The sequence below is a fragment of the Gracilinanus agilis genome, chromosome X, assembly GCF_016433145.1.
Source record: "Gracilinanus agilis isolate LMUSP501 chromosome X, AgileGrace, whole genome shotgun sequence".
Taxonomy (NCBI): domain Eukaryota; kingdom Metazoa; phylum Chordata; class Mammalia; order Didelphimorphia; family Didelphidae; genus Gracilinanus; species Gracilinanus agilis.
Genome location: NC_058136.1, coordinates 41,834,041 through 41,846,151, shown reverse-complemented (window position 1 = coordinate 41,846,151; position 12,111 = coordinate 41,834,041). Strand labels below are relative to the sequence as shown.

Below are 12,111 nucleotides of genomic sequence, written 5' to 3'. Positions count from 1 at the left end.
GTCCCTCTTTTCCACATGCCTGGATTATTTACAATAGCCTGCTGGTGTTTCTGCCTGCAACAAGTCTTTCCCTACTCTAGTCTGCCCTCCACTCAGATCCGACCACATCACTTCCCCTATTCAGTAAATTCTGGTAGATCCATATCACCTCCAGGATCAAATATAAAACTCTCTGTTTGATGTTTATAGTCTTTCATGACCAACTTCTCCCCACCCCTACACACACACACTCTTACAGTCACATTAACATTTACTCTCCTTTCCAGTGACACTGGCTTCCTGGCTGTTCCATGAGCAGGACATTCCATCTCTCCCCTCCTCTCCAGGCCTTCTCTTTGGCTGTCTCCCATGCCTGGAATGTTCTTTGTCATCTAATCTACTTTGTCTTCCTTCGGTTCCTACCTTCTACAGGAAGCCTTCCCTAACCCCTCTTGATTCCAGTGCCTTCCTCTCCGTTGATTTTTTTCTTTTTGTCATTTATAAGCTTGCTCATCCATAGTTGTTTGCATGTTGTCTCCCCTTTTAGTTTATGAGCTCCTTAAGGACAAGGACTCTTGCTTTTTTGTTTGTTTCCTTGCCACTTAGCACATCGCATGGCACACATAGTAGGTGCATGACTAACCGACTGTTGGGGAAAAACATGTAAAGAACTGTGTACAAGTAAGATATAAACAAGATAACCTGGTGATCTTTGGAGAAAGGACCAGTTTGACTGGATGGGGATAACTTTGTGAAGGGGAGAAATGTATAATATGTCTGGAAGGCTAAGTTGGGGCTGGTTTATAAAGGGTTTGACATGCATAAAGGGAGCCCCTGGAGGTTATTAAGCTGCCGTAAGCAGAACTGTAGTTTATTTAGGAAAATCATTTTAGAAACCTTGTGAATGGTGAGTTGAAGAGGGGAGAAACTTGAGGCGTTTGTGGCTTGAACAGAGTTGTATTTATAATACAGAGAGACATAGATATGAGAGATGTAGTGGAGATAGAACTGACAAGACTTGATGACTATTTGGATACATGGGATGAGAGAGAACAAAAGAAGATACTTCTGATGTTGTAAACCAAAAATTCTTAAAAATGCAGAAATAGTGATGGTTGGAAGATGACTGCGTTTGGAAGAAAAGGTGATGAGTTCTTAGTGCTATGTTGAGTTTGATGCCTCCAGGACAACCAATTGGAGATGTATGATTGGAGGTCTACTGAGAGATTAGGCTGGATACGTGTATCTCAGAGTCATTCACAGAGATAATTGACTTCATAGGAGTTGATGAAATCAGTAAGAGATTAGCAAGAGAAATGGGTATAAGATAGAGTTCTGGAGTTAAACCTGAAATTAGAGGTCAGAATAGGGATGATGATCTGGCAAAAGATACTGAGAACAGTCAGACAAATAGGAATAAAACCAAGAGAAAGCAATGCCATAAAAACTCAGAGAAGAAACAACATCTAGGAGGCATGGGTGGTTATCAGGATCCAGTTACTCAGAAAAGTTGAGAAAGATGAGGACTCTGAAAAGAACAGTAGTTTTGGCAATTGAGAGATCTTTAGCCAACACTTTATACTTTATTTCACTATGAATTCAAAATGTAACCTGAATATTAAAGATCATGCCATAAAAAATTTAGAAGCAGATCATATACCTTTCATAGCTATGAGTAGGAGATGTATTTAACCAAATGTGGCAATACAAAAGGATAGAAGCAGTACAAAAGACAAAATAGGTAATTTTAATAGAAGAAATAATTTTGATCACTTAAAATTGAAAACTTCTGCATAAACAAAATTCATGCATCTGTGATAAGAAAGGAAGTGGTAAAATGGGACAAAATCTGTTTCAAATTTTTCCAAAAAGAAATTGATATCTAAGATACATAGACAACTAATAAAAATATATGACCAAAAGCCATTTCCCAGTAGATAAATGGTTAAAGGAAATGAAAAAAACCAAAACCAAAAACAATTCTCAAACTAAGAACTGGAGACTCTTAACAACTATGTGAAAAAAATGCTTCAAATTGTTCATAGTAAAAGAAATGGAAATCAAAACAACCCTTAGGTTGTTTTACCTCATAAGTTGGCAAACATGATAAAAGATGGAAATGGTCAGTGTTGGAGGGAGTGTAGAGATATAGGCACATAAATGTATTTTTGGTGGAACTGTGAACCAGTACTAGCATTTTGGAAAGTAGTGTGGAATTATGCTATTGAAGTGGCTAAAACTTCCATATCCTTTGACTCAGAGATTCCACTGGGAGGCATGTATCCCATTGGGTAATTGATAAAAAAAAAAGGCTCCATAGTCACCAAAATATTAGTAACAGCATTTTTTTTTTCTTGTAGCAAAGACCTGGAAACAAAGTCATGCCCATTGATTGGAGAATGGCTAGACAAATTGTGGTACTTGAATGTAATGGAATATTACTCTTTAAATAGTGAACAATATGATGAATATAGAGAAGGAAACTTGTAAAAACTTAACCTTAATTGATGCAAATTAAAGGTAGCAGATCTAAACTAAGAATTCAATACACAACAATGTGAATTGAGAACAACAACTACATAACAATGAAAAATGAATTCTTCAAAATGACCAAGCTTAGATTCCAAGAAGAGATATGAAAAGATACTTTTCCCTATTCCTTTTCAGAGATAGAGAGGCGTTCTATTGATGTGGAACATTACATTATTTTTTTAATTTATTTTTTAAAACCCTTAACTTCTGTGTATTGGCTCCTTGGTGGAAGAGTGGTAAGGGTGGGCAATGGGGGTCAAGTGACTTGCTCAGGTTCACACAGCTGGGAAGTGTCTGAGGCCGGATTTGAACCTAGGACCTCCTGTCTCTAGGCCTGACTCTCAATCCACTGAGCTACCCAGTTGCCCCAGGAACATTACATTATAAGATGCATTTTTTCTTGATATTGATCTGTTTTACTGAGGGAGGGTGAAGTAGTTTTCTGTCTTTTTAAAAAAATTCTTGGGGGCAGCTAGGTGACTCAGTGGATTGAGAATCAGGCCTAGAGACTGGGTCTCAGGTTCAAATCTGGCCTCAGACACTTCCTAGCTGTGTGACCCTGGGCAAATCACTTGACCCCCATTGCCCACCCTTACCACTCTTCCGCCTTGGAACCAATACACAATAGTGACTCTAAGACGGAAGGTAAGGGTTTAAAAAAATCTTCATTGTATGGGATGGTTTTCAGGGGTGGTAGACGGATTTTGGGGAAAATTTAATCTATACAAAACCAAAAGATATCACTAAAAAGTTTTTTTAAGTGATAATTGGTAACTTTGGAGAGAATCTATTTCATTTGAGGAAAGTGTTGAGAAGCAAGAGAAATGAGTGAAGGAAAGAAAGTAAAAACCAGTATAGACAGCTTTTTTTGGAGTTTGTGAAAGGAAAGAGGGATGTAGAATGATAGCATGAGGAACAATTTCTTTTTTTTTTAATTTGAAAAATTTTATATAATTAATTTATCTAGAATATTTTTCCATGGTTACGTGATCAAGACTTATTTCCATGAGCACCCTAGTGCAAATATCAATAGTAAGGAAATAGGTCTTGACACATGTAAAACCCACTGGAATTGTGTGTAGGCTATGGGAGGAGGGGAGGGATAGAACATGAATCCTATAATCATGGGAAAATGCTCTAAATTAATTAAATAAAAAGTTTTAAATTTAAAAAAGGCTTATTTCCATACTATTAATATTTGCATTAGGATGAATGTGTTTAACATCTACATCCCCAATCATATCCCCATCAAACCATGTGATCAAACAGTTGTTTTTCTTCTGTGTTTCTACTCCCACAGTTCTTCCTCAGGATGTGGATAGCGTTCTTTCTCACAGGTCCATGAGGAAGAGTTTCGTTGAAGAAAGGATTTCTTAAGTTCAGGCGGGGCCAGAGTTTGTTGAAGGAAGGAATGAATCCATGGATAGGGACAGTGTTTGGAGATTAGAGAGAGAGTATAATAATGTGTTAATGAGATGAATGAATGAAAAGCATTTATTAAGCACTTCCTACGTACAGAGGGCTGTTCTGAGCCTGGGTATGCAAATAGAAAAGCAAGTTAGTTCTAGTTGTATAGGATCTCACATTCTTATTGGTGGAAAACAAATAGGAAGTTTAAGCTACAAGTCACATTGTTCCTTAGGGTGCAGCAACAAAACAGATGGTAATGTATCTTCTTTAATGTAGCTTCTATTGAGAAAACAATGTTTCTGCTGTTAAGTCATTTTATAGTGCCAAGGACGTGGGTGGGGGGTGAACTGTCTTTTCTGGCTCTTTGCTAGCTGTGGCTATTTGAGACAATGCAGGGTAAGGGCCATATTCCTGTACCTGCAGAGGCAAGTGACAGATCAAATTTCCACAAAAGTTGCTCTCATGATGAAGCCTATGGGAGCCACGCTTGTGTCCTTGGCGGGGTGGGAGCAACATTAGTATACCCTGGGCTCTTGGGTGTATCTGCCCAGTGGTGGCAGGTGATCAGTGATTGGTATTGGTGGTAGCTGGGAGGGCAGGCTCCTTCTCCACTAAAGTTAATCCCCTAGTTTATGGGGAACTAGGCTGGAAATAAGACCAGTGGTCTGGGAAACTTAGAAAACCTGAGTCTCTTGGCTAGTGAATTTTGGCTGTAAGCATTGTATTACCAGGGGAAGTAGTATTCAGATTGCTTGCAGTGACTTTACCTGCTTGCCCTATGCCATTTCCCAAATCTCCCTCATGTCTGTCCTATCTGTAGTGGTCATGGCGGGGTTTGTAGGCCCTTTCTCCAGAGTGTGTTCCCCTGGATGATGGCCACAGTTTTGATAAAGAACATGAAAAAAGATGAAAACAAGGGCCAAGGTTTAGAAAAGGGTTGTCTTGGTTAGAAGAAAGATTATTTCATCACACCGGAGTAAAGAAACAAAAAATGAAATATGAGGGCTTTGTGAGATTCAGGGAAGGGGAAAAGAGGGAGCTTGCAGCAAATGGCCTTGAATTTCTCAGAAACAACATCTTTTGCTAAAAAAAATGGATGGGAGGTTTGAGGAGAGATGGTAAATTTTGGACTATCTCCTATAAGAAGTTTGATAGAGAATCAAGGAGAAATAAAAGAATGACTTACTGAACTGAAGCCCAGTTATGATGAGATAATAGAATTTTATGGTGGACCCAATGAGCATGATTATGTGCTGTGAGAAATCGAGGAGACAAAGAGTGGAATTGGCAGCCTGCTTGAGGATGGAGTTTAGACAATGTGAATAAGGAAAGGACAGAGAGGCAAGGGATGTGAGAGTAGAGTGCAATATTGAATTGGTTAAGTTTTAAAGGATCAGGACTGGGAAGGGAAGAGAGTGAAGTCAGAGCAGGAGTGCTAAGCATGAGAAGATACTGAGCTGCGGAGCAAGCAGAGATGATGGTGATGACAAAGAACAAATTTATGAGGAATAAATCATAGGGAGAGCTGGAGTAATAGGAAATCATGGTTAGATCAAAGGGATTTCAGAATTATTAATCATGGTGGTAGAACACTTGTGGGTAATGATGATCAAGGGTCTATTCAGGTGACTTTTCAGTAAGTGGCAGAATCAAATTTTAAACCCAGGCCCTCCAACCTCAAATACAGCTTTTTAAAAAATTCCATTATTTATATCATTTCCCCCTCTCCCAAATCTTCTTTTCTTCCGGTAAAACATTCTCAATTCTCTTACTTATTCTTCTCCTTATTTTGGTGAATGAGAAACAGGCAATACCACCCATTATATACCATAAGAGATCCTGCTTTAGGGTGAAAAGTCCACTTCCTTAGAACTAGGGGATGATAATGGTATCAGATTTGATTGATCTAATTGACCTATTCTCATTGCTTAGGGCAGCAATGGGCAAACTATGGCCCAAGGGCCAGATGAGGGGGAGCGACTGAAATGTTCTATCGGGCCTCAACAGTATTCCTGATCTGATGAATACATCATTATACAATGATAGGATACAATACAATGAAACTTTGAAAGAGTTGCCTTAGAAACAGACAGAGCATTTCCTTTCCTTTGGCTCCCTCTTTAAAAAGTATGCCCATCACTGGCTTAGGGTAAGGGGCTTATTTATCCTAATGGAATTCCTCTCAAGGATTCTTAGAGGTGAGAATAAAATTGTGAATATTCAAATTTAAAAAGACAGATTTTAGGTTAGGGTATCCTAAAAATTTTATCCTCCTTTTTCTAAAGTCTAGACTTTAGTTCCATTAGTATATATATTCCTGGTATGAAAATTTCTTTGCTGATGCAGAATGGCAATTTCTCTGTAACTTATAGTGTTAAAATGTTGCTTAGGACTCTTAGAGGTAAAACACAACTTACTGGAGCCATCTTTAGTAGCCATCAGAAATAGGACTTGAATCCATATTTTCCTTAATCCAAAGCCATCTATCTGTTATGCTAGTCTGCCTTTCACCTGGGCTACCCCATACAAATTAGGCTAGTTTTTCCTTAGAAGTTATTGAAATTTTATTGACTCAGAGAACGGAATACTCAGGCTGTTGACTAATGGTCACTTCTGGTTGCCTGAGTACAAAAAAACCCAGGAGGAGCCCTAGTCTTTCTCTGAGACTTGTCTGGCAGACAGTGATGGGTAACTCAGAGGCCAGGAGCTTCACAAAGCTGAGTTGAGTTGTATTTTCCACGCTTATCTTTGCCTTGTTATTTATTGCTAAGTAAATAGCCTTTTGTATTTCTGTTCAATGACCTACAAGTATATAATTTCATTCCAATATTCAGCCTAAAGTGCCAGTGGTACTGGCCCAAATCAGGTTTAACCCAGATTAAAGAAACATTTTCATCAATAAAAAAGAGAAAGAAAAGATCGATTAATTGAGCATACAACAGATAGCAAAAACTAGAAAAGCAACATATCAAAAACTCCAGCTAAGTATACAAAATAATCTAAAAATCAAAGAAGATAAAAAATGACAAGAAAAAGTTCAATTGATAAATTTAGTAGATTTTTAAAGAAAACTAAAATATAGACAAATTGTTAGCTAATTTGATAAAAAGAGTAAACTATATGGCTACAATAAAAAATAGAAAGGAAAATCAATATTTGCAAAAATATATAAATACTCAGAATAACAGAATATGAGAAATAGTTTAATCTATTCTCAGAAAAGGAAATTAAGCAATTCATAAGTGAATTTCCAAATTTAAAAAATAAAACACAACCATAGGACCAGATATATTTAAAAGTGAATTCTATCATGCATTTAAATAATAATTCCAATATTAAAATAATTTTTTTAAAAAACCAGGCAAAGAAGGGATCCTACCAAACTCCTTTTATGAGATAAATTAAAAAACCTCATACCTTAAGCAGGGAGAATTAAAACTAGACCAATATCTAATGAATATTGATGCAAAAATATTAAATTATTAGCAAGAGGAGATGGCAACATACCAAAATGGTTATATTATCAAGTTAGGTTTATACCAACAAAGTGATGGGATTATAACCAGATACCTGGTTCAGCAATTCTAAATAGTAATAATAAAACAATAAATCACATTTAACCAGTAAATAGAGGAACACTCGGACTATAAGGAACTGAAGGGTTTTGTCTAGGTAATTATGTATTGGCATTTAGTACTTTGTTGGAGGAATGTCAGTTTATATATTTGCTTTAGGTGCAGAAAAGATAAGTTGAGAATCTCTTACATTTTTCCCCTGATTTCACTCATCTGCTAAGCTTAATTCTTCTAGTCATTGTACTTCTGTAGAATCATAGATTTGAGCTAGAAAATAACTGAGAGGCCTATAGATGAGACACCTATTGTCCCCAGGAGATAGGAAAGTATTTAGCTAGATTAATTATAATGTTCTATTTTCATAGCATCATCAACATTCTCTCACAAAAAAATTTGAAACACTTTATTGAGAGCAATTGATTACCTTCTCTTTGTTCAGCTTGATTTTTAGTGTATAGTTGGAAAATCTTGAACCCCTAAAAACTATATTACCTGAGGCAGCTGGGTAGCTCAGTGGATTGAGAGCCAGGCCTAGAGACCGTAGGTCCTAGGTTCAAGTCTGACCTCAGACACTTCCCAGCTGGGTGACCCTGGGCAAGTTACTTGACCCCCATTGCCTACCCTTACCACTCTTCTGCCTTGGAGCCAATACACAGTATTACTTAGAATGCTTTTCCCTTTATCCATGTTGTTTGTATAAGTTCTGAAGCTCCACCTCCCTCCTTCTCTTTTTTGCTCTGGCGAATGGGCTGAATAGCTAAGTCTCTTAATTTAGTTATTATTCATAAAACTTTATTAAATATAATACTTAGTTATTGGATATTAATTTAAAGACCCACATTTTTGGCTAACCACAACAGGATAGAATTCTCAAATTTCTTTTAACCCTTAACTTATGTGTATTGGCTCATAGGTGGAAGAGTGGTAAGGGTGGGCAATGGGGGTCAAGTGACTTGCCCAGGGTCACACATCTGGGAAGTGTCTGAAGCTAGGACCTCCCATCTCTAGGCCCGACTCAATCCACTGAGCTACCCAGCTGGCCCCTCTCAAATATTTTTAAGAGAGATTTTCAGTTGTTAGTAAGTTTTTTCTCTGGCCATGCTCTCCTGTCTGCTTTCTGTCAACCCCAGTGCCTGTCTCCTCCTGCCGCTTCTCGAGTCCACCTGCTTGAGCCACTGCTGTTATAGCTCCTCCCGCCCAGCCTACAGCCCCCGCTGTGGCGACCAGACCTGCAGATATGAGCCAGCTAATCTGAACTGCTTTTTTCCAATGGACTGGTGAGAACTCCAATTCTTTCCCCCACCCCATGTGGGTTTTCCAGCCTGTGTTAGCCATTTTTTAAACTAAAGTCTTAAGCTGACCATGGACTCCTGGCTGAGAGAGACTTGCAATTCAGGAATTTTTTTTTCCACAAGAAGGGGACTCCTCTGCTATTTCTTTTGAGGGCATAGAGGCCAAATCAGTAAGTTCGAAGTCAAAGTTTTGGGAATAAGCCTGCTGTTTTTTCCCTTCTCTCTCCTGACTCTGAAAGCCCAGGGGTAACCAATACCTCATATGCAAATATGCTATTGTTCTCCCTCAAAGCTTTGCCCTTAGGGAAGAGGGCACAGGAGAATAGCTAACCCCTAAAAGGTTTTTTTTCCCTCTCTCTTTTGCCTTCAAGTAATTGTCTTTTGTTTTGCCATTGAGCTAGCTTTATTTAAGGAGTAAACTTGTTAAAAAGCATGGCTTACTCTATGAAAGAGCAGTGTATTACCTATCTCAAGCAGCTCAAAGTTTTGGAGTATCTTTTCTTACTACTGTTCCTGGGTGCACTGGTCCTTGTGCTTAGCTTGAGTAATCCTGAGATTCAGAGGGGAGATTCATCTTCCTACACAATTTGGCATTTGGGCCTACCTAACCTCTACAATACATACAATTTGAGATTCTTCCATACTATGCTCCATGCAGAATTCTTCCTCACTATGATGAACTTCAGAGCTCCCATAAACGAAATCTGAATGGATAAATATATGGGGGAGGGGAAAGAACCTTAAAAGAGATCTGGTGGTTTATTGCTTGCTAATCATTTTCAGCTTCTCCCCTCAAGATATTAAATAAGTCTATTGGGATTGGTAAAAAGAATTTTTGACTACACTGCTTATAACTTGTCATTTGCTTATATTATTGTATTTGTTGATTTCTTAATAAGGTTTAATTTTTTTAAGTTTACCTGTATTAATCTAATTAATATCTTTCTGTTATATGATTATTTTGAACCCTTCCCCTGTGAATATATTGAACAACATATCATTGTAAAAAGCCCATAAGTCTTATGTATCCTGGATTTCTTATCTCAGCTATTGAGGTCACATGTTACTTATATAGCCTTTTCTTCCTTTTTGCCTTTGTTAATTGTCACATACATGATGGATGAATGGACTCCATCAAAAACTGGTTACAACCTGTATACAACTTTGGAGAATATGATGACTTAAGAATTTAAATTGTGATTTTAAGAGATCCTGAGAAATGACTTCAGATATCTATTAGTTTCTGAATGGATATTTATATTATTTACATGAAGAACCTTTGTATTCTACCTCTCCTTGGCTGACACAGTGTGCCACTGATTATAAGCTATATATTTTTGAATTTTAAAGCATTTTAAAAATTCTTTTTCAATATAGTATTTGAGACTCTGAAATACATGTAATCAATATTAATCTTTTTCTTTTTGATTTTGCAGTAATATAAATTTAAAGTACATTTATTCTAATGTTAATGCATACCCCCAAATCTTTATACTATAGAAATAATGCCACTGATTTTTAAAAAATTATGGGACTTTGCTTAATGATTCTGTCTGATTCCAGAAGAAAATAATGTAAAAAGAGCCACTGCACAGTGCCAAAGAAGCACAAAGCTACCAGCATATTGCCAATCGAGCACAAGGTCAAAAAGACCAACCGATCCCAGTGGGATTGATGTAATTTTGAGCCAAGACAAAAGGACTTGAACTTTTTGGGGGTTCGAGGTTGTGGCTATTTTGACATATGTCAGAGGCAGGTCTTCCTCTGAACCACATTCTAACAAGCACCTCTTTAGCTGCCATCCTGGCTCCCATTTGCTCCTATAATCTAGTCCCTTTTCTGTCTTTTATAAGTATGGCAGGCTTTCTGTAGTCCTGGCTACTGATTGGGTAAGTGCACAGTTGCTTAAATCACCTTAATTAGGTCCTGAATGGAGGACCTGTTATAGGTTTATTTTTCCTTTGCTTAGATTTTTAGACATAAGACTTTATAGTTTATATTTCATTCACAAGTTATTTTTTCTCTTTTATGTGGAATTTTTGATGTTTTTGATTTTTTTTTGCAATTGATTCATATATCTTATAACTCAGCTATGTATCCCTGAGTGATCCTTGTTTGTTATTAACCACCTCAGGGGAGACTATGTTATTGTTGTGAACTTTGATTTGAATTTGAGCCTAATTTAGAACAGAAGACTACCTCCCAGAATCCAGAAAGTGAACCTGTTTGGAGAAAGCACCATGAAGATGCCTGCAGAGACCACACGCTGCACTAGAAGATCCAGAGTGAACTTTGAGATATGGCGAATTTGAACTTTGGGGGAGTTGAATTTATTTATTTTGAATGTACACGCTTATGCCAAAGGGGCCTGCCCCCTAATTGGCTTTCTGTCCATGCACCTAACATTGGTTTTGTTCTTTCTCTTTTTTATTTCCCTTTTATCCCCGAATTATTGTAAGTTTTAATTTGATTATGTTTCCATGATCCATTGGGGCAGGGGTTGGCAACCTTTTAGGCCATGAGAGCCATAAACGCCACATTTTTTTAAATGTAATTTCGTGAGAGCCATATAAGTGCTCACAGTGCGCGCTCCTGTAACAGCACCTGAAAAAAAATTGACTTTATGGCTCCTGCAGAAAGAGCCATATCTGGCCCTCAAAAGAGCCAGATATGGCTTGAGAGCCATATGTTACCGACCCCTGCATTGGGGAGACTGGTCTCCCAAAAGATCACAATGGGGAATGTGTACTTGGAAAATCTTGAACCCTTAAAAACTACATTACCCAAACTTCTTTTCTGTATTACCTAGAATGCTTTTCTCTTTGTCCACGTTTGCATAAGTTCTGAAGCTCTGCCTCCCTCTTTCTCTTTTTTTGCTCTGGTGAGTAGATTGAATAGCTAGGTCTCTTACTTGAATTATTATTAATAAAACTTTATTAAATATAATACTTAGTTATTGGATATTAATTTTAAAATCCACATTTGGTAGATAAATTGGCTGAAGTTTCCAAGTTTACATCATTCATTGAACATATTTTGGTTATTCCTATTTTTCTAATAGAGAACTCTCTTTCTAGAAAAAATATCGAAGTTCAGCCAATTTATCTACCAAATGTGGATTTTAAAATTAATATTATTTAAAATTAATATCCAATAACTAAGTATTATATTTAATAAAGTTTTATAATAAAGTATTATATTTAATAAAGTTATTTAATAAAGTTTTATTAATGACTAAGTCATTAAAAATACTTTGTTAACATTTGTTCATTTGTTCATTTTCCAAAGTGCCATGCCCTAATAATAATTATTCTTGCTTTCCT

The 12,111-nt window shown here is 37.1% G+C and overlaps 1 protein-coding gene across 1 annotated transcript in view; it reads left to right on the top strand.

The window, feature by feature from the left end:
* Window positions 1-12,111, top strand: part of CHM (CHM Rab escort protein) — a 208,751-nt gene that overhangs the window by 35,686 nt on the left and 160,954 nt on the right. The gene's annotated exons all lie outside the window — the stretch shown is intronic.